Source organism: Amblyomma mixtum, chromosome 3, assembly GCF_055824585.1.
Source record: "Amblyomma mixtum isolate Tamu chromosome 3, ASM5582458v1, whole genome shotgun sequence".
NCBI lineage: Eukaryota > Metazoa > Arthropoda > Arachnida > Ixodida > Ixodidae > Amblyomma > Amblyomma mixtum.
In genome coordinates, this window is record NC_143014.1 from 191,907,338 (window position 1) to 191,930,675 (window position 23,338).

The 23,338-nt window shown below is 45.9% G+C and overlaps 1 pseudogene; it reads left to right on the forward strand.

Annotated features, from left to right (window-relative positions):
• LOC149353071 (uncharacterized) overlaps positions 1-20,194 on the forward strand; it is a 64,373-nt pseudogene extending 44,179 nt beyond the window's left edge.
• Positions 20,195-23,338: the final 3,144 nt, after the last annotated feature.

The window sequence follows — 23,338 nt, forward strand, 5'->3', positions numbered from 1 at the left end:
GAAACAGGCATTTCAGACCATCACCTCGTAAGCATATCGATAGATTTAGTTAAGTCCCCTTACCACAACAAAAAAGCCAGTCACGTACGTTGTTTCAAGGATTATGCTAGGGCTGATGATGCCGCAGTGATTGAACATATGGAAACTTGTTTATCGAGCTTCGATGATAATGATGATGTCTGCAAGCTGTGGGAGCGATTCGTCGAAATGTGTCAATATTGTCTAAATGCCTTCGTTCCGAATAAACGCAAAAAAGTTCACAAACGCACACCATGGATGACGCGGAAGATTATTCAACTGAAGCGAAAACTAAAAAGATCTAAGAAAAAAAACCACCAGTTAAGTCAGATTGAAACGCTTAAAAATAATCTTGAACGTGCGGTTCGTGAGTCAAAAGACTTGTACTTTAACACATCGTTACCCAGTTTTGTTAAAAATGACCCAAGTAAATTTTGGAACTTCCTGAGTGACAGCAAGAAACATATCTCAAAAATAACAGCGGAGGGAGATACTTTGACTGATCCGATTGACATTGCACGCCATTTTAATTCTTTTTTTCACAGCGTATTCTCTGAAGCTGGTGTACAGACTGTACAAAGCGCATCATATTTTCCTGTATAGGAGGTTGACTTTGTTAGCCTCCCTGGTGTATTTGCTTTGCTTTTAGAACGGAAACCTAAAATTTCTTCTGGTCCTGATAATTTACCAAATGTATTTTTGCGACGCTATGCCGAAATAATTGCGAAGTTTCTTTTTGTGGTGTTTAAAAAATCTCTGCTGTCATCAAAACTTCCGGTTGAATGGAAGACTGCTCGAGTTGTTCCCATTTTTAAAAAAAGGTGACTGCACATTACTACAAAATTACCGTCCTATTTCTTTAACTTCCGCATGCTGTAAAATGCTCGAACATATTATTGTTAAACATATTAACAAATTTCTTGAAGAACACTCCATATTAAGCGACTTTCAGCATGGGTTTAGAAAGGGCTATTCTAAAATAACACAATTAGTTACAATCGTACACACTTTTGCTAAAACACTGGATATGAATGGTCAAATAGACACCATATTTATGGATTTCAGCAAAGCATTTGATAAAGTTCACCACGGAAAACTCATTCAAAAACTAAAAAATCTTCCATACATTTTAATATCGTGGATTCAAGATTACCTCACGAATAGAGTGCAATTTGTTTCAGTCGATGGGTGCAGCTCCAGTTGTCTCCCAGTCACCTCTGGGGTGCCCGAAGGAAGCGTCTTGGGGCCTTTGCTTTTTCAGATTTACATCAATGATATTGTTAATGTGATTACTCCAGGAACTCATATTCGCTTGTTTGCTGATGATTGTGTCGTTTTCCGTCAAATTACGTGTACTAACGATCAAAACGAACTTGACCAGTGTCTTCGAAATGTTCTTGATTGGTGCAGCGAGTTTTCCATGGTTCTTAACACTGAAAAAACAGTTTCGATGCAAATAACACATAAAAAGAACCCAATTAACCACGTGTATACACTCGGATCATCAACACTAAAGCAGGTTAATAGCTACAAATATCTAGGTGTAACAATCACAAGCAGTCTTTCCTGGAACTCACATATAGATAACATATGCTCCTCTGCATTTAAAAAGCTGTGTTTTCTGAGGCATAAACTAAGAAATTCACCTTGTCACGTAAAACTGCTAACGTATAACACTTACATCAGGCCAAAGCTTGAGTATGCTTCGGTTGTTTGGGACCCATTCACTAAACTTAACATACGAGGGGGTACCCAAAAGAAACCGGACTTATTTTTGTTTGAACTTATTTTTTCACATTTTCAGCACAGACCTTCAATATCCTTCAAAGTACTCTCCACTTACAATGATACGTTTGTCGAATCTTTCATTCCATTTTTCAAAACATTGTTTAAATTCATCTTTTGTGGTGCTTGACAGTCCTTCCGTCGTTTTTTTCTTCACCTCAGCAACATCAGCGAAACGCTTTCCACTCACCTGTCTTTTCATTCTACGAAACAAAGAAAGTAGCACGTGGCAAGGTCGGGTGAGTATGAGGGTTGAGGAACAGAGGTCATGCCATTTTGGTCCGAATTTGTCGTACAGACAGGGCTGTGTGAGCAGGGGCATTGCCGTGGTGGAAAAACCAGTCACCCGTCTGCCACAAATCAGGCCGCTTCCACCGAACACTGTTGCCCAATCTTTTCAAAACATACAAGCAGAAAGCCTGGTTAACTGTCTGACCCTGCGGAAAAAATTCTGAATGGACGACTCTTCTCACGTCGAAAAAACAAATCAGCATTGTTTTGAGGTTTGATTTCACCTGGCGAGCTTTCTTGAGGCGAGGTGAATTTGAAGTTTTGCATTGGCATGACTGTTGCTTTGATTCAGGATTTAATTCAGGAACACTTGAGTTGTCCCCATAGCATCGTCCTTGAACGTCTTTCTGAATATTTCAAGAGTTTCCGTTCCACTTTTGTCGAGAAAAAATCAGAATTTCACCGGCGCACGCTGTTCATGAAAATCAGCCATTACAAAAACGACGCTCACACAAAACAGTCGTCACTCTAAAATTCTGCCTAAACTAGCCTGACCTCCTTCAGCGACGGCACTCGGCTTACTGACTCTGAAATGTTCGTTCTATACACTCCTAGCGGCAAAACGCGGTAAAACAGAAGCTGTGCCGATTCAAAAAATTATTCCGGTTTCTTTTGGGTACCCCCTCGTATATAAATTAGAAAGGGTTCAAAGAAAAGCTGTTAGGTTTATCTATTCCAAATTTAAAATCACCGACTCCCCCACTGACCTCATGGCGGCTAACAATATTGAAACACTTGAAACGCGAAGAGGAAAATATCGCCTTGAGTTTCTTTATTCTTTACTTAACCATAAGTTTGCTTTGGATACTTCACAGTACATATCCCCTTTAACCACACGTTATACCCGGCATCATCACATTCACTCATTGACACCGTATTTTGCGAAAACTGACTGTTTTAAATATTCGTTTTTTCCGCGGACAATATCCGATTGGAACCATGTTATGACATCGTAATAGTTTGCAATATTTGTCTCCTCATTTTTATGTATATTTCTTTTCATTGTGTTCTGTATCTTTTGAGTTTTAAGAATATATGCCTGTCCTGCTTGGACCCTGAAAGGGGTCTGCAGTATGTACTAAATAAATAAAAATAAATAAACCAATGAGCCAATAAATACCATGGTCAGTACCCGTATTTCGGCCTCTCACTTCTACAAATTATTCTTCGAACATATATCCTCGAATTCAGCCACGTCATGAATAACAAGCGCCAAAAGAGGTTTGAAAATATCGGTTGAACGAGGACTCATCTGAAATAAGCAGATAATATCCGCTAATTTCGTGCGGTGTCTTCATTTTTGTTTGGAAAAAGGTACACATACTCTTTGCCTTTTCATATATACGTAGAGTCTTCGTCAAAAGTAACCTGGCTCCATGGTTTGCTTCTCATTCGTATAACAGAGCCCTCTTGGCTTCCCTAAAGATCAAAAAGTTATTTGATGGTGAGAACACAGGTTCTTCCTACCATACAGAGATTCAGAGCTTGAGGGCTGGCATAATAGCTTTAATACGACTGAGAAGAAAAACGTGCAGCCTGGTTACTTTTGACAAAGACTGTACATCTTAACGAGCCACTCATTCCCTTAGCCTTGCGTGTTCTCTAGAAGGGAAATTTTCAGGGCGAAATCGTGTTTAACCTGGATTTTAACAAATGTCTTCGGGGTGCAAGAGTAGGCAAAAATCGGGTTTTACCCGAAAACGAAGAGTGGTATAACAATACGATGTAGGCCCAGAGCGTGAACACGGAATTGCTTCGGAATTTGAAGGGGATGAGTAGTTGATAGTGATTCCATCCAGATAGTGTTCAACTCGATCTGCGACCGCGAGTGTGGAAAAGGGAAATTATGAAACTGAGCTTCGATAAACCGTGCACAGAAGATGGGCTTGGGGACCGATATTCTTCCTCGATATTCCATCTTTTCGGAGCTTCTGCCCAACCTGGAACAGGCTGTGAGGAGCAGAAGACCCTATGTTCTTTGAAGGCATTGAAGATTAAGTGCAATTGAATATAAAACCGAAACTACATCGTCATTTTGTGTGTGTGTGTGTAACTGTACACAACATTGGGAATGGCAACACGTAAGAATAGGGCATCGTGGTTATAAGCTTCGTTATTAACTTCTTCGAGACAGTATATATATATATTTGCCTTCGTTTCCTGTGACGGAGCATACATATGTCCCTAAATCACCTCAGAGTTCGTTTTATTGTTATCATTTGCATTGCGCCTTTAAACTATACGCGCGTGGAAGGCAGCATGAAATTTGCTGGAAACTGAGCGGGATTAAGCAGAGGTATATGACGTCATGCGATAGTGAACATGAAGTGTTTCGAATACAATCGCGGACGCTGTTTCTCCGCAAATTATAGTGTGATGTGATGGCCTTTTTCAGCCCGATTGAAAATGCTCTCCGACGCAAACTAGCATTCCCTTCTTGAACGCTGGATTTTGTGCGAGTCTGGATCTTGCGCAAGCCTGGTATAATGAATGAGCCGTCTTGCTAGCAAGCCGAACGCGTAATCAGGCTTCTTAGAATACGCATGCCGAAGCTCAAGACTCTGTTGCTTGGGCGCGACTGCATTAAGCTTGGACCACTTGCAACTCGTTTTCTGAGAATGAAGTGGGAGCGTAGAGGAGTTGCCAAGGGAGGGTGAGAGCGGTTGGAAGTGCAATCAAAGCCGGGTAGGTACCAGCGTGAGCCAAAATAAACCGCGGGTAAGCGAACCTTGCGAATCGCGCTCGTAGAGATCCTGGGCAGCGAATTCGCGCCTGTTACGTCGATTCAACGTACTGTATTAACATGAAAGAACGCGGCGCGGTTGGGTGTTCGAATTTCTCTTGACAGTGCCGGTTATGCAAGCCGTGGGGCATACTTTTGGCACGGCTAAATATATCTCAAAGAATGCACACGCCACCAACTTACCTCCTGGGTGCTGTGCTCGCAAAGGACAAAGCAGCTGGTTCCGACTGCGGCGTATATGCGAGCAAATTTCAGCTGCCTACGCTTATACAGGGCGTCCAAGCTAACTTCAGCCAGGGTTTTAAAATATGCCGAGGCACTCTAAGACGAAGCGACCAAATGCATGTTGCTGGCTATTGTATGGAGAAAGTGACACTATTTGTTGTATTCTTCTTAATTGCAAAATTAGTAGAGATTAATTAAGCAGCTTCGCAAGCAACGCGGTTAGTCAAAAAATTGTAACCAAATTTGTAGAACCATCCGCAAAACATCTGATTGAACAGTTTCTAAGTTTCCGTCCATTACGTATTAGTTTTTTTCGTTCACTGCAGATTCCTGCTAAATAAAAGAAAAAATACCCCCTGACATGCCCGCTTGCGCGCCGCGATTGCAGTGCTCTCAAACGTTCCACCTACAAACGAACATATAATTTAGCCGGGGTATAGTGTACTATAGCCGGCGGGTGTGCTGCCGCTGAAAAGACGACAAGGCAGCGACGCAGGCGCTGGCTGTGCGATTAACGTCAGCGCCAGCGATAACGGTTGCGTCTGCTTGTCGCTATCACGAACCGCTCCGAGAGAAGTCTACCGCTGGCGCAAATCGCGCAGCCAGCGCCTGCTAAAGCCCCTCAATGAAGCTCATTGAGGGGCTTTAGCGCCTGCGTCGCAGCCCTGCCGCCTATTGAAAGCAGCACACACGGCTAAATGATCTGTTCGTTTGCAGGTAGAACGTTTGGGAGCACTGCAATCGCGGTGCGCAAGCTGGCAATTAAGGTAGTATTTTTTCTTGTATTTAGCGGGCCTCTGCAGTGAGCGAAAAAAAACTAATACGCAATGGACGGGAACTTTTAAACTGTTCAGACGTTTTTCGGACCGTTCTACAGCTTTCTCATCGGAATTTTTCGCCTCACTTCTGTGCTTGCGAAGTTTGTTAATTAATCTGGACTAATTTTGCAATTAAGCAGAATACAAAAATAGCCTGATAACCAGTGACATGCATTTGGCCGTGTCGATCGTCATAGAGTAACTTTCATATCTTTGAACCCTGGCTTAATTAGCTGGGACACCTTCTATATCGTGCTCCTTACCGAATGAGCGCCGAGCAGCGTCGTTGCACTTGCTTAGACGCGAACTGGGCGCGCTCAAATGACCGTTTGCATTCTGCCTCGCGAGAGGAATGGTTCGTAGCCGGCAGGGTAACGTAATGCTATACAGTAAACGATACAATAAAAGCCCCTAAATTAAGGGTAATTTCGTTTTTTTTTACTTTCGATTTTTTTACGCTATTTCGTTGCAGACCGTCGCTTTTATGAATTTATTATCAAGGTGTACCCGCCGCCGTGGCTCAGTGGTTACGGCATTCGAGCACGAGGACGCAGGATTAAATCCAGGCAGTGACGGTCGCGTTTTGATGTAGGCGAAACGCGAAGGACTTCCGTGTCCTACGCGATGTCGATGCACGTTAAGTAACTCCAGGATATCGAAATTAATTCCAAGCCCTCCACTATGGCGCCTCTTTCTCTGCTTTCACTTCCTTCTACATCCCTTCCCTCAGGGCCAGGTTGAGGTGTCCTCTGAGGATGAGACAGTGACTGCGCCTTTCCTGCAATCGAATCTCAGTGTAACACTGTCGAGGTGTTGCATGAGCTCGATAAGAGCCCTCGGCTCCCTCCCAGTGTTATTCCCGTATGCGCCTCTCTTCTATATAGCGCCGGGGGCGTCGTAACTCTCATCAGCGAGGCACAATCGTTCGGGTCAGTCCGCATCCACCGGACGCGAGATGGTCGCAGGCTAAAAACGCCATCTCTCCGCACGTGCTAAAAGGCGCTGTTCGCCGCCGCGCCGTGATATTGCCACCTGCATCGCGTGCCTCCACGCCCTTCACGAGCGCTTCACACGCAAGCGCAAGGCCCGTCGAGCAGCTGCGACGACCCGTGCGACGCACGCGATGCGCACTTGCTGCGTCTCGGCCAAGCGGCCGCCCTGATAGCGCGAACGAGGCAGAGCGTCTCATATGCGCGCAAAGCGAAGCTATAGAAATGGGTCCGAAGACACACTGCAACGCATTCCGCATTGAAACTCGTCGGCGGAACTAAGGCCGTGGGAAAAGAAGCTTTAGAATGGAACTAACTGCAGCGCTCAGTCTGCGACGAACGGTATAGTTCGCGAAAACTGCGGCTGAGGAAGGGGCTTCTTTTGCAGTCAAATCTCTGAGGGAGTAGTGGTTGGTGTTTGAAGGACTGTGACAGTGCCGCTAGTCCCCGAAGGACTAACCTCTGCACCGCTTTTGGTTCTTTAATTTTGGCCCTGAGCGGCGTTGCACCACCTGTGACTACTAGGCCGTTAAAGAAAAACTTGGCCCGCAGCAATTCCCAACAATTTAGGAACCTAAAGGCGTTTTCGGAGGAAGCCACTTCGAGCTGTATATTGAGACTATTGACTTGGCGAAGCGTTTACAAGAGGAAGACACATCATGTATTCTGAGTGCCCGAGATCCCGAATAAAGTAAGATGCTTTGACAGCAGTTGCGCGCACAAGTAGTGCACATTTCTAGGTTGAATGCCTGCATTATTTTTGGACAGGCCCAGCACTTTCCCGAACATAGAAAACGGCTCCTTATAACTTCGCAGCAGTGGTGTAGCAGCACCAGGATCCTCTATCGTGAACTACACCCTACATTCGACTATTGTATGCACACAGTAAAACATCGTTAATTAGGCTCCTGTTAAATGAGGAAACTGTATTCAAATGCATGTATTATTCTATGGCGCGAAATTCTCGCTATTTCTGAGGAATTTGGCAGCTCTTCGGTTAATTGCTACAGGTGGCGCAGGGCGATGACGATGGCGACTCAAAAGTAGCGCCGATGTCCAATCGAAATGTATGGGCGCCGTATCTCATCGCTATAATCATAAGCCGAAGGTACGACGAAAAGCTTTCTTGTTTTTTGCTGCGCATCACAATTTTTTGCTCTCGTTGCGTGCGCGTTCCGGACCGTGCTGTCAGCGTTCCGCGTCATCGGGGAGCGTGTAATAGTTTTGCCTTATACACTACCCTGAGATTCCTATGTGTCGGTTCACTCGACAGTGCGCGAGCGCAGCAGCATTTGGCGGATCTGCGTAAACTAACAATTGTCACGCAAACTTCTCGCGCGAAGGAATCAACGATTGCAATTTTTTTAACAGATAGAGGCATGTTTATAGGATACAATTATAGTTTTTTTTTCGGTCCTCCCGATAATTCGACATTCGGTTAATTCGTACTCTTTCTCCGGTCCCGTGGGTTGAACTGTGGGTTAAAATTAGCGGGGTTGAACTGTACAGTGAATATTTGACAGCACTTCCCTCCTTGCAGGCCTCTTAGGCAACTTAGAATATTTTTGAAGCACTTAGAAGCGTGGGAATGCTAAAAAAGAAAGACACATTAGGCAATAGAAAACGAACAAAATTGTGATTGAAACTTAGATGACTGGCATGCAAAAAAAAGAAACATGATTTGTGTGCAGAAAATGTTTTCCCCTTCGTTTTCACATATTTGAGAGAATACTGATGCGCCAGTTTTTCTCATCTAATGCACTCCGCGCTCACCTTCATTGGCTGCGGCTGGAGACAGTAATAACGATCGCAAGGAAGTGAATAATTCGCAGATAGACTAGCCAAATGCTGGACGCGACTACTGAAATAAACTGAAGTCTCTCTATTCTGTCCAGGCTTTTTTTTTTGTTCTCCTTTCTTTTCCTTCTCCAAGCTCACATGGATGTTACTGCGTGGTCATGCATAACATCCATGTACGCTTATAAATACATTGTCGTCCAGGTGAGCTCTACAGTGCCCGGACGCAAAGGTGTTCCCGAGAAAATCTGTCGCGCCAGCGCCGAAGAACAGAACTCTTTGATATATCTAAGATCTCTGCGGAAGAACGCATTTTCGCATTAAAAACCCTGGCGCCGACAGCGATGTTTTCGCTAATGGCGTGCGTATCGCGTGAGGCTTCTGTGGTATACGTGAGGATGGCTACAGGATCTTTGCGGTTACTTGAAGACCTCAACTGAATTACGCGCCGTTTGACGGTCGTCCCAAAGCAAGCGGTAGCTTTTTTTTAGCCTCCTAAAGCTCCCTTGTTTGCTTCAAATTAATTAAGCTACTTATTAACCGTTATAGAAACGAGAAGCGTTTCAGTTGTAGAAAGTTGGAGATCGCTGCACGGAGATCGTAGCTGCAAGCGCCGAAGTGCCGCATGGGTTTATATGGCAAAGACTTCCTCGCGCTCTAAGCACACTGCACAAAATCCGAAATTTCGGCTGTAGAAGAGTATATTGCCGAAGTGGGTTGTGTGTAGGTGTTTTTGAGTGTAGGCGCTTGCCTTAATTGTAAGTTTATGCAGCACTGCGTAGATGGTTCTGTTCCATGGTTCATGTGATTTGTGTCTGCGGGCCCAACTGTGACACCATTTCGATTTAAGTCGATCTCAGGACAGGACAGGGTTAATTGAATGGTTATGACAGAAGCCTTTGTCCTGCAGTGGACATATAGTAAGGCTGATGATGATGAACTGCATGTTCGCTCTTGCCACACATAATTACTGTGGCGATTCTGCATGCATCAACAGAAGCGTACTATCAAGAGATTTCTGCGTTCGTCCATCTACAAGCGCAGACAGATGCATTTATGAGCTTCTCAAATCACTGATTTACGTTTGCTTGCCACAACAATTGGTCGACCAGTTACCGCGCTACGTCTGTGCCTTAATATTTTCCGGGTCTGTTTTGCCTCCGCGGTCTGATTTGTGAAAACACCTTGACAATGCACCCGCGAGTGGCAGCTGCGGAGACAAACTACGTCGGTTCTGGTTGATGCGCAGTTTGATAACAACGTTGTTTCCCTAAACGTTCATCTCTCATATGCGAATGATTCGAGTGTATTTGAAAATTGGCAGCTGCTCACAGAAAGCGCGAAATCTGCTTTCACATGTAGCAATTTCGCGCTTGTTCTTGCGATACGTAAAGGACAGCGACTGAGGGAAGATGCCTATCGCACTCTCGTCTACAAATGTCCGTCCCAGCTGGATAGATGTCCAGAGGCTTGTTTTTACACGCGTAGACTTGATACGTGCTGCGCTACTGGCAAGCGGCGGACATCTTGCTCGGCGGGCGGCCAACTAGCAACCCTACTCGCGCGCGAGCGCGGAGCCTCGGCCTTCACAACGAGATGTGTAGATTAAGATTATGATATATTTGCATACGCGACTGGCAACTTGTGAACTACTACAGGGCAAAGAAAAAAGTACATAAGAAGTCCTAGGGTGAAGGTATTCTACTCCATTTTTCTCGGCAATTAAAAACTGGGGACAATGTTGACTTCATTTAATTAGCGAAGAAATTGGAATGGTGGCTACGTCACTCTGAAAGAAAGCGAGTGTTCTAGGATTTGAAAGTTTACGCCAGACCTCAGGACCAGGGAAGTTGGTGGTATAGAGATAGAAAAAGCAAGAAAAAAGACGGAAATGTGGACGCGTTGGCGCCCTTTTTTGTTTTGTTTTGCAAAATGCTCGATGAGCGGATTCCACAGGGTAGGCTCTTCCACCGTCGTTTTTGCGTGCCCCGTACCAGGTGCCAGCCTTCAAGTAAACAAGTATAAACATCCTGCGCTGCTCATGGGTCGATAGAATGCGGGAGGTGCAACAACGCCCTTCCAGCCCCTTCCGACAACGCAGCTCTACAGGCAGAAAATTAGAAACACGCTCAAAGATGAAGTACCTCGTGTTAAAAGTAGGGCAAGAGCTGTTGCTTTTGCATTCGTCAGACGAACTTAACCAAAATGCTGCGCTGTCAAGGCATTTTGCGAAGGTTAGCGGAGAGGCTGCTCGTTTCTCGGGAAGTCATTGCACTGTGCACACTGTATACAGTGTGTACAGCACGAACCAAGGTTTGAACCTTTACCGCCTCCTTTTGCGATAATGATGCTCGAGTAGTATAACATGTCATGAACGTGTTGGTCAGACATAATCTTAGTGAAATAGGGCAACGGCACGAGGCCACAAGGATTTTGGCCTAATTTTGAAGATACGTGCAACGCTTCTTATTTATTGCTCTGCTTGCAATTGGTAGCGCTCGTGTTGTCTCTTCTTTTCTGCAAGTCCCGTTTTTTGCGCTAATGTTGTAGTGATACGCGAGAAGCTTCGACATGAAAATTGTAGAGTAAGAAGAAGCACCAAACAGCACCGCTAGCACTACAGCTTCCCAGTTTTCTTTTTTGTGTACACAAGGGCGACACAATAAGGACGAGGAAGACAGGACGGGGCGCAACTTGCAACTCATCAGTACATCAGTTGAAATTCGCGCCCCGTCCTGTCTTCCTCGTCCTTACTGTGTCGTCTTTGTGTGCACAAAAAAGAAAACTGAGGATGGACCAACGAGCTCCACAACGCATGTTTCGAGAACTCCCACTCTGCCGCTTAGCCGTTGCCTGTGCGGTCCCTCTGTGTGGGCTGGTTGTGACGACGTCACAAGGCCACACAAGGTCACGCGGCCTAGCTGTCCCACCTGCCACCTAGCATTGGAGCCCCCCTCGCCGATTTCGCCATTGTTTGCCCTGTCACTTTGCGACCTTGAAAAGCTGGGTGGCTGGGTGCCACCTAGCTACGTGTCCTTGTGACGTTATCATTACCCGCCCACCGGATTGGGAGCAGGCATCTTCAACATCCAATCCAGGGTCACATCTTCAACATCCATTGTATTATACTTGTTGCTAACAACAGCCCCTGACGCTGTATCCAAAATTTCCTATTTATCAGGCATAAGCGATCATTCTTTAATGCATGCCATGTTGAACTTCCCGGTTCGAACGTCGTATTACAAAAGTAAAAAAATTGGAGGCTTATCAAGGTTAAGCCCAGTGGATGCGAAGCATGTCCTTAGCGTTTGGAGGCATCTTGACCGCATACACGCCCGGCGCAAAGACGCTGGCGCGGTTGCGGGCACAGAGACTGACGCGACGGCGGGCGCGCGCCGCCTCATCCCTGGCGTAACGTCACATATCACGTGATGCAGCGATGGTGGCGCCGCCGCCGCGTCGCACGCGACGGCGCGAACCGAAGCGTGGAGGCCTCCGCCGGGCGACGTCCAACGGCGCGATATGAGGCCCCATCTGCAGCCGGTGTGACGTCATCACGTGACGTCACATCATGTGATCTCACTTCAAGGTCAATGGTGGCCACCGCCGGGAGGCGACCGACGGCGCGATATGAGGCCCCATCTGCAGCCGGTGTGACGTCATCACGTGACGTCATGTCACGTGACCTACTTGAAGGTCAATGGTGGCCACCGCCGGGCGTCGCGCGAAGGCCCGAAACCTACGTTAATATGCTTCGCATAATATATGATTACTTTAAAGGAAGTTATACTGTAATCAATAAAGCACCAAAAGATTTCCTCGACGAATTTCTGCCAAACTTCAACGAAAGATCCATGAATACCAGTTGGCACCATTTCAGTAATAAGCTTTGCGAGCTGGTAGACTCGTATATTCCTCGAAAAAGGCCTTTAGTTAACCGCCACTATCCATGGTGCAACCGCTCATTAAAACGTCTGGCAAACAAAAAAACAAAGGCTTTTCAGCAAAGCTTAGTCTTCTGGAAAGCGTGAGCATTGGTCAGCTCTGCAAAAAATTCTAGACAGCTACAAAAAGTCTTTGAAGGAATCTAAGCACTACTGCTTTAATATGACGCTGCCAATGATTTTGACGAGCAATCCCCCCAAAATTTGGAGTAGTGTCAGTGAGCGAGACCAGACACTTATATCCCTCGTTGACTCTCAATCAAACCTATTTCAAGCACTGACGTCGCTGACGTCCTTAACGAGACCTTTAGTGCAGCTTTTTCAAATACCGTAACTGACATTACTGAGATCAGAGACTATGGATGTCACCTAAGCTTTTCAATGGACTCCATTAGGCTCAGTTATGGCGGAATTACTAGCATAATTAACAGTTTGAAAATATCCTCCTCTCGCGGGCCTGACAACATTCACTCTTTAATTATCGCCCCATTATCGTCAGTCATTTTCGTTTTTCGCGCCTACGCAACACGGTTTCAGGAAGCAGTTTTCCTGTTAAACACAGTTATCTTTAAATTATTCTAAAATTATTAAATTATTCTATTCTTGATGAAGGTTCAGAGGTCGACGTCGTCTTTTTAGATTTTCGCAGGGCTTTGATATATTGTCCCATAGTCTGCTGTAGTATAAGCTTGTTCATCTTCATATCGACCCGACTGTTCTAACATGGATTCATTGCTTTTTAACTAATCGCTCGCAGTTTGTCTACGTTACGGTTTTCACTCTTTTTTCAACGCCGGTTACGTCCGGGGTACCACAAGGCTCAGTGCTCGAACCCTTGTTATTCCTTGTATACATTAATGATGTGCCTAACAATATAAAATCCTCAGTCGAACTCTGCAGAGGATTGCATACTGTACCGTGAAATTAAAAACACTAATATTAATGTCCACTTACTGCAAGCAGATCTTAACTGTGTTACTGACCGGTGCACTAAATGGTTTACCATACAGTACTGGAAACGCTAACCGCACGCTCGGTTACCTAAAAAATAAACTTTTCTAATGCACCCACTTCAGTCAAACTCCTCCTTTATAAAACGCTAGTTCGTTCAATGCTTGAATACGCCGCATCGATATGGGACCCTCAAACTAAGTCGCTTTTGTCTGTCTTGGAAGCTGTTCAGAACCGTGCCGCTCGTTTCATCCTTCGCAAGTATGACCGCACATCAAGTGTCACACTAATGAAAAACCCATTGTCACACCATTACTTTCACTGCGTCGAAAAATGTCACGACGCTGTCTTTTCTTTAAGATCTACAACATCAATACTATTCGCGCATTGACCATCAACGCAAAGTGGGCGTTCAACCTTGTCACACCACCACTCGCCTAAATTCTTTCATTCCAGCTACATCATCCGAGTGGAATCACTTGCCAGCAGATGTGACACTCACCGACGATCTCGAGCATTTTAAGAAAAAGTTGAGTGCCTGCCTTTCTTGCTCATAACTCGTGTGCCCTTCGGTTCGTAGTGTCACATGGATGCTCTGTCTTGGTGATTTGTAGTTAGTTTTGTTGATTTTTGTTTTCTCTTCTTTTGTTTTCTTCTCCTAGCTTTCCATGCAGGAGCACAATTGCTGAAATGTGTAATACTCAATGCAGTGAGCCACACGTATTCCCTGAACGTATTCCCATTTCTTGCCATCTGTGTTATTGTACGCCTTGTTCCACTCCCCTCAATAATGCCCGCAGGGCCATGAAGGTATTTTAAATAAATAAATAAATAAATAAATAAAATGCCCACCGTGGCAGGAGGCAGTTCAATGAATGATTAGTCGCGAGATGTTACTCGGAAAGAACAACCTGGGTCGCAAAAGCCCCACCGGTGGCGTGTTATAGGATTTCACATTATTTTCTAGTTTAGCTATTTTCTGAAAAAAAGTATTTTGCATTTTCTTTCTTCTCTGCGCAACTTGCAAAGCCAGTAGTCGTAAGATTTTGTGGCTGAAACAACGTTGTGTTTTGCGTATAATTCACGTGTGTGATAGTGCATTGGTACGTTCTCGACAGCTCTTCAATTTTTTTATTTTTTTTTTGCAGGATGAACAGTCCTTCTATATTCGAGTTAGTAGTAACTGATGCCCATACCAAGTGACAGTAGGTAAGCCTCGAGGAGAAAAGGCTATTGTAAATCAACATCAGAATGTGGAGAAGCAATACATGGTGATTACGAGAAACTATACCTATTTGGAGTAATTTTTTGTAACAGAATCAATGTGGGCATCCCACGGTAATGTACCTTTACAAATAGCGCCCATTGTTTTAAAGCTAGTCACAATCTCTATTCGAATTGACCGTAGCAATATTTTATTTTGCGTATCCATGTTTTTGTTTTACCTCCGTGAAATGGGAATAATCGCGATGTCCTGAGAATCAGTGGACGCCATTGGCTGGGGGGCCTCCTTTGAGAGGTGTTTGCCACTGCGTTCTTGAGTTGTGTCCGAATAGCTCACCCTCTGCGTTTCTGTTTTGCCATGCTGCAAAACTTGAGATGAACGCGTAAATGTCATCGCATGCCAGCAAAAATCAGCGCAGTAATTTTATCAATCTTTCCCTGTAATGACCAGAAGTAAGCGACGCGCACTGCTCGTTTGGTTCGGAAACCGATTGCTTGGAGGCGTGGTCTACGCTCAGTGGGGGTTGTCAGGAAAATGAATGCTGATTCAACGGCCCAAGTTGCTGCCCTCATGCGGATATCCTTCCACTGAAAGGTTGAGAATGGGAGAAAAGAAAAACGACTCCCAGACTTTTCGCCAACCTAAAGACTACATGATCAGACCGAGCCCGTCACCCACAGCGGGTGATAGCGTCAGTTTGTTGATGCGCTGACTGAAAAGCGCTGAGTCGTTTAGTTAGTTGTGAAGTCCCTATAAATATGCCGCTATCGCTCAAAACGATCATCACGGATGAAAACAGGCCTCCGCAGTTTTCCCACTCTTAGCAGTCCATAACCGCAAATTCACGTTCTCCTGTCCGATGTGCGTACGCCATGCTGGTGCAGAAGACGCTGCCAGCCAGAACAACAGAAACAGAGACGGGCGTTAACCCTCGAAGGCGGCTGTGCACGCGGACCTGCTGCTCGCGAGGGTCCACGGAGGTCCCCGAGAGAACAGGCGCCGCACACCACTCAGCCGCAAGCGGTTCTTATCTGGCCGCCGAGTGGCCGCATCGAGTGCGTGCCGAGTGGCTGCGGCCGCGTTACTCCCTTGTCGCTCTCTCGTACTGAAGCCACCCCGCACTGACACATGCCCTACCCCCCCCCCCCCCCCCCCCCCCCCACACACACACACGCACACACCTAACTCAATAGCCTGGATAGCCATCCTAGCCTGGACCATAGAGGCGCCCTAGAGCAATATAGCGTTCCTGTAAAGCTGGCAATGCTGTAGAAGAGCCACTGGATACAGTCACTCTACAGGCAGTGCTGGTATGTTCGCCATCTACTGAGCGCAGAACGACATCTCCGCAACTGTTCGACTCGGGAATCATCGACGGCGCGCACACCTGGCACATGAGAGATACGTAAACGTTTTCCGAAATCGCGGCTCCACATGTTTCCAGTTATACTTCCACCCGTTCACAGCACCGTAAAGTGAAAGATCCTGTTTCACATGCAAACAAAAAGGCTCGCGATTTCTGTCGCCGCGGCGCAAGGCCGGTTTCGAGCCGCCGAGCGGCCAAAGCGACGAGGTTCCAAAAAGTTCGAAATTTTTCCTCCGCGACGCGCCGCTCATTAGCTCAATTCACTTGGTCGCTTGCATGTGAAGCAGCCTTTAAACTAAAGGTGCTGCGAGACCACTTACAGGGTGTAATTCAGAAGTTTTGCATCATAAGCTTTGAAGTGAAAGTTTTGAATGTGCTCGTAGAGTTCAGTAATGAAGATAAACACTAAATTATGTGACATGGAATAATGCGGAGGTTGTCACTAATAAATAGAATTTCAAATATTGTTTCATCAGCTTAAAAAAATGATAGTCGATTTGCGTAGTTCAGCCGAATGCGAATTAGATGCGCTAGCATCTATAGGTTTCACTTCAGTTGCGGTGTTCGGATCCACTGTTCACGGATGGAAGTTGTTCGGATAGCGATAATGAGTTAATGCTTATATATGCAGACTTGGTCATTCTCTACTTTACATTCATTGATCACTTGGAGTCCTCGTACCACCCCTGACGCTGCATCACTGCGTCAGGGGTGGAAATTTACTTTCTTGAAAGTATGCGTTGGTTTGTCGCAATCCAAAAAGAGGCGGCGGAAACTCCCGAATCTTGTTACATCTGCGAGAATTTTAATAAGATGAAGCCAACCTGTGGCTGGCTGACCACAACGTTGCCGGATGTTTGTGTATATATACAATTGTGTTCTGGTGTTCTTTTGTTTTTTCCTGTGTTATGTATTGTCTGTTGTGTGAAATGTACTATGCCGAAGCCCAGCAATAAAGAAAAATGAAGCTCGTTGCTGTTATGAGGTTCCGTGCTGGCTTCCGACGAGAAATTCCTAGGTTCCCACCCAACCAGTGGAACTTTGTTGGGGGATTTTTCTGTTCGTGTGACGCAGAAGGGTCACAAAGACGTCGCTGAAATCACTCACTGCGGCCAGTAATGCTAGCGAACTAAAACTGAACTGTGATGACTAGAAACAAACCGGCTATCAAGTGATGCAAACACTGCCCGAACATGTGAATACGCGTGTACTGATTGCGCAGGAATGATCAAGGACAGTTAGAGTGGCGAATGGTACAGGGCCCACTTGGTCACACAGAAAACAACTGACGTTAAATCCGCACGTAAGGCTAAGAAAAACATAAGTAACCATGTCAATTAAGACAGAATAATATGCACACGCCTCTCTCTTTTTTCGTTGTGCAATTTACTCGCAACAAAGTCGTGCGCACTTGAAAATTATTGAAGTGAATCGGGCTCATAGATGCATAGCAAAGGCCAGAGGAAGCAGGCGCGAACCGGGATTTCGCCGGTGGCGCCACCGCTGAGTCATGAAAAAAGGGCGCGCACTTCCCCCGCCGGTTGGCACACCACATGACACCCCAATGACACCCATGCTCCCATAGAGTTGTAAGAAAATTCTGCACTTTCTGCGCCAGTTTAAGGAGTGCAGCACTTTCGCATTCGTTTTGCCAGTGCAGCGCGCATTCCGCTACACTTCCGTCTTCGTTTTACAAAAGTGTGTGACAGACGACGCGGTTCCAACAGCTTACCCAAATGCTCCATCGTACATGTCCAAGAAAGCCTCTCAGAAAAGGCAGTCGAGAACGTCGACATGCGACCGCCCCACGAAGCTCCAACGATGCGAAGTGAGTGCCTCTTCCCAAGACGTTTTAGTGACCACGCATGATGAAGGGAGTGTTTCAGACCACCATGATCTCGCGTGTGAAATTTCCGTGGTACCTGATGCGCAAAGACGCGAAGTGCCAACCGTGTATTGGTACAGACACCGCATCGCTTGGGTCTGACAACGTCACAGTCTTCACTGTGTGTGCGTTAGGGGACCAGAATCTCTACTTTGAAAAGGTAGCCATCATAAAGTCGAGTAGCTGCGCGATTGAAGCGACGGTTTTTGTGCAAGCGACCCCAGTCAGAAGCGTCGAGGTTACTGATGCAAGAATGAATGAAGATCTTCTTCGAGAGGTAGACTCTCTTATCCCATGCAAATTGGAAAAAAAAATGGAAAGTTCGAAGGCAACTCAAAGCGTCGAGAGAAGAACTGTGGCATGAAAAGTTTCAGTGCGTCTTGTCTTGGAATAGCCCAGGCGCCCGAAGCAGCGTGCCCTCAGTGTAGGCACCTCAGGAAGCTACTTATTGATCAGACGTCATAGCGTCATACAAAAGAAGGGCTGCAAAAACCCGAGCTCGAACACTTTCCTACAAGCTCAAGCTGCGGATCGCACAGCTTAAGCGAAGCAAGCCATGCTTCATGTGAAGTCAAGGTTTGAAAGTTTGAGAGAGAAATGTTCAAAAATTGAACCATCAGGGCTTGATGACGCAATCAGGGCCCTACCGGTGAAGCAGAAACAGCAGGTGAGGGCATGTTTCACTGCTTCAAGACGGAGGAGCACTCACGGAATGAAGTACGGAAGCGAATGGGCTCTGGAATGCTTGATTATATATGTGCATGAAAAGTCCTCGGCTTTATCAGCATATCAGGAAAAACAAAATCATGATATTGCCATCGCGTACATCTCTCCGTCGTTGTGTGAAGAACTACAGGAGTGGATTCGGCCGGAGTGACAAAGTTTTTGCTGCTGTGGCAGAGAAGGCTAAATCAATGGATCACTTGCAATGCCACGGAGTACTCCTGATTGACGAGACGAAACTTTCCGAAAATCTTCATGTTTCGTCGAGCGGAAAAATTGAAGGGTTTGTTGATCTGGGCAAATTTACTACAGAGAGCCGACGCTCGCAAACGTGCGATCATGGCCTCGTTCTCTTGTTCCAGCCATTCACAGGGAAGTGGCACCAGATCAGTGGTGTATTTCCCTCGCGCAGCACTGTAAAGGCGGATGTGCTAGCCAAGATTGTCATTGAAGCCGTGATAATGTGCGAGAATGCAGGATTGCATGTAGACTTCGTAACGTGCGATGGAGCTACATGGAACAGAAGCATGTGGCGCTTATTTGGCATCTATGGAAGGGGAAAAAAATTCGCCTGCATAAAGCAGCGCCCTACTGAACCAGGTCGTTTTCTCTACTTTATATCAGATTTTCCACATCTGGTAAAATTCGTGAGAAACATTTTTGTCCAGGCAGGCGTGAAAATCCCAGAGGGGCATGCTACTATCGATCACACAGACATTGCTCAAAAGTGTGATGAAATGTATGATACCACTCTCAAGGCGATGCCCCACGTAAACAAGTCCATCGAAAAACAGAGAGTGAACTATATATGAGTTTTGGCTGCTCAACGACGAAACGCCTATAGAGGTCTTTTTCTCTACCGAGACAAAATCGAGAGACAGCTGGGAAGCGTAGCAGCGACAGTTTCAAGAATGAGAAGCTTGATCAAAGCCATGACATCGCGGTGCATATCAGATGCCCTAAGACCTAGAGGGCATCACGAAAAAGTCATCCGAAGCTCCTTGTCCTACTTGGACACCTGGGAAGAAACAGTTGGATCAAAAGGCTTCCTCAGCAATAGTACAGCCGAAGGTCCTGGTGTGACTCTTACAAGCACAGTACATTTTCTGAGGTATTTGACGGCCGAGCAGGGGTTCCGTTATTTGATGACAAGCCGTTTGTGCTAGTACCTCATCGAAATACTTTTTGATATCATCCGACAAATGTAACAATCATCCAACTGCCAGCCACTTTTTAATATCTGTGAACACACTAAGCTTTCAAAACTTGGCAAGATCACCATCCCAAAGCAATGTCTCTTCGGGACTTTTAAGAAGCCTGCTTGGTGCTTCTAGCGCTAAAGAGACAAGTTCCCAGAAGAGAAGAGAGAGTTCCCAGAGAGCGACGGCGGTGGCGTCAAGTGGGAGCCTGCCCTTGGTTCGCCGGACGGAGTGATGCTGTGAAGGGTCAAGCTGTTGATGTTAATAAAAAGACGGCTGTGTCCTCGACAGAGGTCCCGCGTTTCGGACATCAGGCGGGGGAGTACAAGCTTAGGTCTTTCATTCACCTGCTGGGAAACGGCATGCAATTCTTTTCCAATGGAGGCGCCGAACCTGCCACAGTGCTGAAGTCGACACGACAGCGTTCGATGACGTGTCTTTTTCCCTGCTCACCGGCTGGGAAACGGCGTACCATTCCTTTACCACGGAGGCACCGAACATGCCACAGTGGTCAAGCCGACACGACAGTGTTCGAGGACTGGCTTTTCCCCTTTCCATCGACCGAGCGGCGCGAGAGTTTCCGTACCGCCCCATGACGTGGCGGTACCACCAATGCCCACAACGGTCCACCTGACTGGACATCATTCCCCGAACTTCTATCCCCAGTTAGGGATCTGGGGAATACGAAGGGTATTTAACGAGATCTTGGTTTGTTACCGAGACCCTCCTATCTCGACTGTAAATATGTACAAATAAACCTACTGTACAGTTTCCTCCATATCGGAGTTCGACATCGTCCTTCGGAGCCGGGACCTGCGGGGCTGAACGAGTCAGACAACCCAAGGGCCCCTCCGTCTTATAGTGCTTATAGTGTTTGCCATCTATAGCTCATCGTGCCATGTTTATCTCTGGCACGATGAGCTAGCCACCAACCTTTTTTCGTGGAAAAGCTGAAGACGTACCCCCGACATTATACATGCCTTATTAACCTAGACTCTTCGGACATATTACTTGTGACGTCCTGGGAATGGAAGTGAGATATTATTTACGAATTCCACATTTTTCAATCATTCGATAATTAGTGTTGCCTTACTGCATTTAAAGTTGGAAATTGCTGTTGACTACAAATTGGTGACATGACCAGCGGTGCTGAACTGAGGAAAGCTTTGAAATTTGTGTAGGTGAATTTGTGATCTCATCTTTCGTGAGAGTAAACTTCCTGAGCCCCGCTTTTTATCATCACCAGCCTATGTCCACTGCCAGCCAAAAATTTCCCCAATTAACCCTGTCCTGTGCCAGCGGCGGCCACCTTATCCCAGCAAACTTCCGAACCTCATCTGCCCACCTGACCTGATCCTATGCTGTGCTTGCTTTCTTTCTGAATCCAGCCCGTTACAATTAATGATAATCGGTCAACTTGCCTTCACGTTACATGCGCTGCCGATGCCTGTTTTGTTATTTCGACTAGGATGTTTTTAATTTAAGTTAATAACATAGTAGCTGAAATAACAAAGTCAGCATGGGTCAAGGAAAAAACGCCATTGCGTTTTTTCGTAAAGCATGCATTGTAGCATAAAGCATGGGTTGCAAGCTCCCATGCTTTGCGTGCTGCATTACAAAAATATAAGGTCATCATCCCACTGTCCCTTGGACATTTCTTCCCGTGAGAGTCCACTGGCATTGTGAACATAATGCTCTTTGCATCATAATGCTCTTGCAACATAATACTATTTGCATTATGTTAGCATTATCATATAGCATGCTATAGCGGAAGCCTCTAGGCAAGAGATGACCCAAGTAACAGTAGGATGAGGACGTAAATAATTATTTTAATGCAGAATTTGTTAGTTATTACAACTGCAGTATTTAAGTAAGACAAATTATTGATCTATGTATAGTCATATTCTCGGCGTACTTACCCCATGCACAAATATCTGGTAAATGTCGAGCTGGATGTCTGCACTATGTACTATACCTCGGACTGGACACTAATTTTGGTGTTTTAGGGACTCCAGGAGCATTCATGGAAGTCCTACCTGTTGCAGGACGAAGTTCCAGAAATCTTATGTACAGGAAATTTGGATTGCTAGAGATCCATTAAGAACGACACAGTGTGGTTCAAAAGAAAGCCCCTGGGCTCCAAACTTTTGACAAAGGCTGTACGTAGATTTTTGGTAAACGGTACTAAAATGGATATCTGGTGGAGGTGCCTAATGTCAAGCGTAAATATCTCGCTGATGTCCATGTGGCGTTTGATTGTTTACTCGGATGGCTGGTTATGGCGTAAGGAAAAGCAATTGCAACCATGAAGTGTGAGCCAGCAGCGAATTCTCCAGAATAAAGATATTACCCCCCCCCCCCCCCTCCCCGGCTGAAGCAGCCCTCACCGCAGTTGTTGACAGATGACTTTAATATCCGTCTGACCAGCTGAATGAACTAGTGACGTCACTGGAGAACACATTCACACTGCTTCAGTGTGAAGGAAGTAAGGAGCGACAGCCTCATGGATTTGAAATCTTTTCTCCAGTTTACGAAGTTGAATCTTCTAGGCTGCCCAGAACACAAAACAGCACTGACAAACAGAGTTATAAAGTTCTAGATGCTTACAAGGCTATATTTCTACGTGAAAACTCAAAACACGAAACGGGACGCAACGCGGGAGAGAATGAAGATGCGTAAACTGAGACGAGTGCTCTGAAGTGTGCCTTGAGGACCTTGCTCCAATCTTTTCGTATTAATTTGTGACTTTTATTTTCAGTTCTGTGCAACGTCTCTGTGATACATAAAATTTCTGAACGCAGTGTGCAATAAACTTCATATTCACACGTTGGTTTTGGTTGCTGAGGTTCAAGACTGCTTATTCTGTTGCGCTCCTTCTTTCGTTGAGTTGACGGTCGCGAGATCGTACGAGAATCCCGCGATTCCTCTCTAGCGAGTGTGATAATCGATCGCTTTCGCGAGCTAAAACCGTAGACCGTTGGTCACTGCAGACCATCTGCTCTTTAGTTTTAAACTAATTGGCGTGCAAACAAGAAACGCGAACTCATATAAACTCAGCGAAACCGGAATTGCTTCCCGCGCAGTCTGCCTGGCGCCGCGCGTTGCCATGCTATGCCATGCTAGAGTGTACTAGCCATGCGTTGCCGTTGCGCGCTCGCACTACGGAGAGCAGCGCCACCTGCGCAATGCATGAAATGGAGGAGCGGCTCTCGCCCATGCTCTCGCCTCAGGTCTAGTCACCTACCCACTTTTAGCCACCTTAACAAGGTGGTTGGATTTTAATCATGCATAGGATGGCTCTATTTATAGTGTCCTTGATTCAGGTGCTAGCAAACTACCACGCTACCTGTGTCATTCAAACGAATTGATGCATAACACA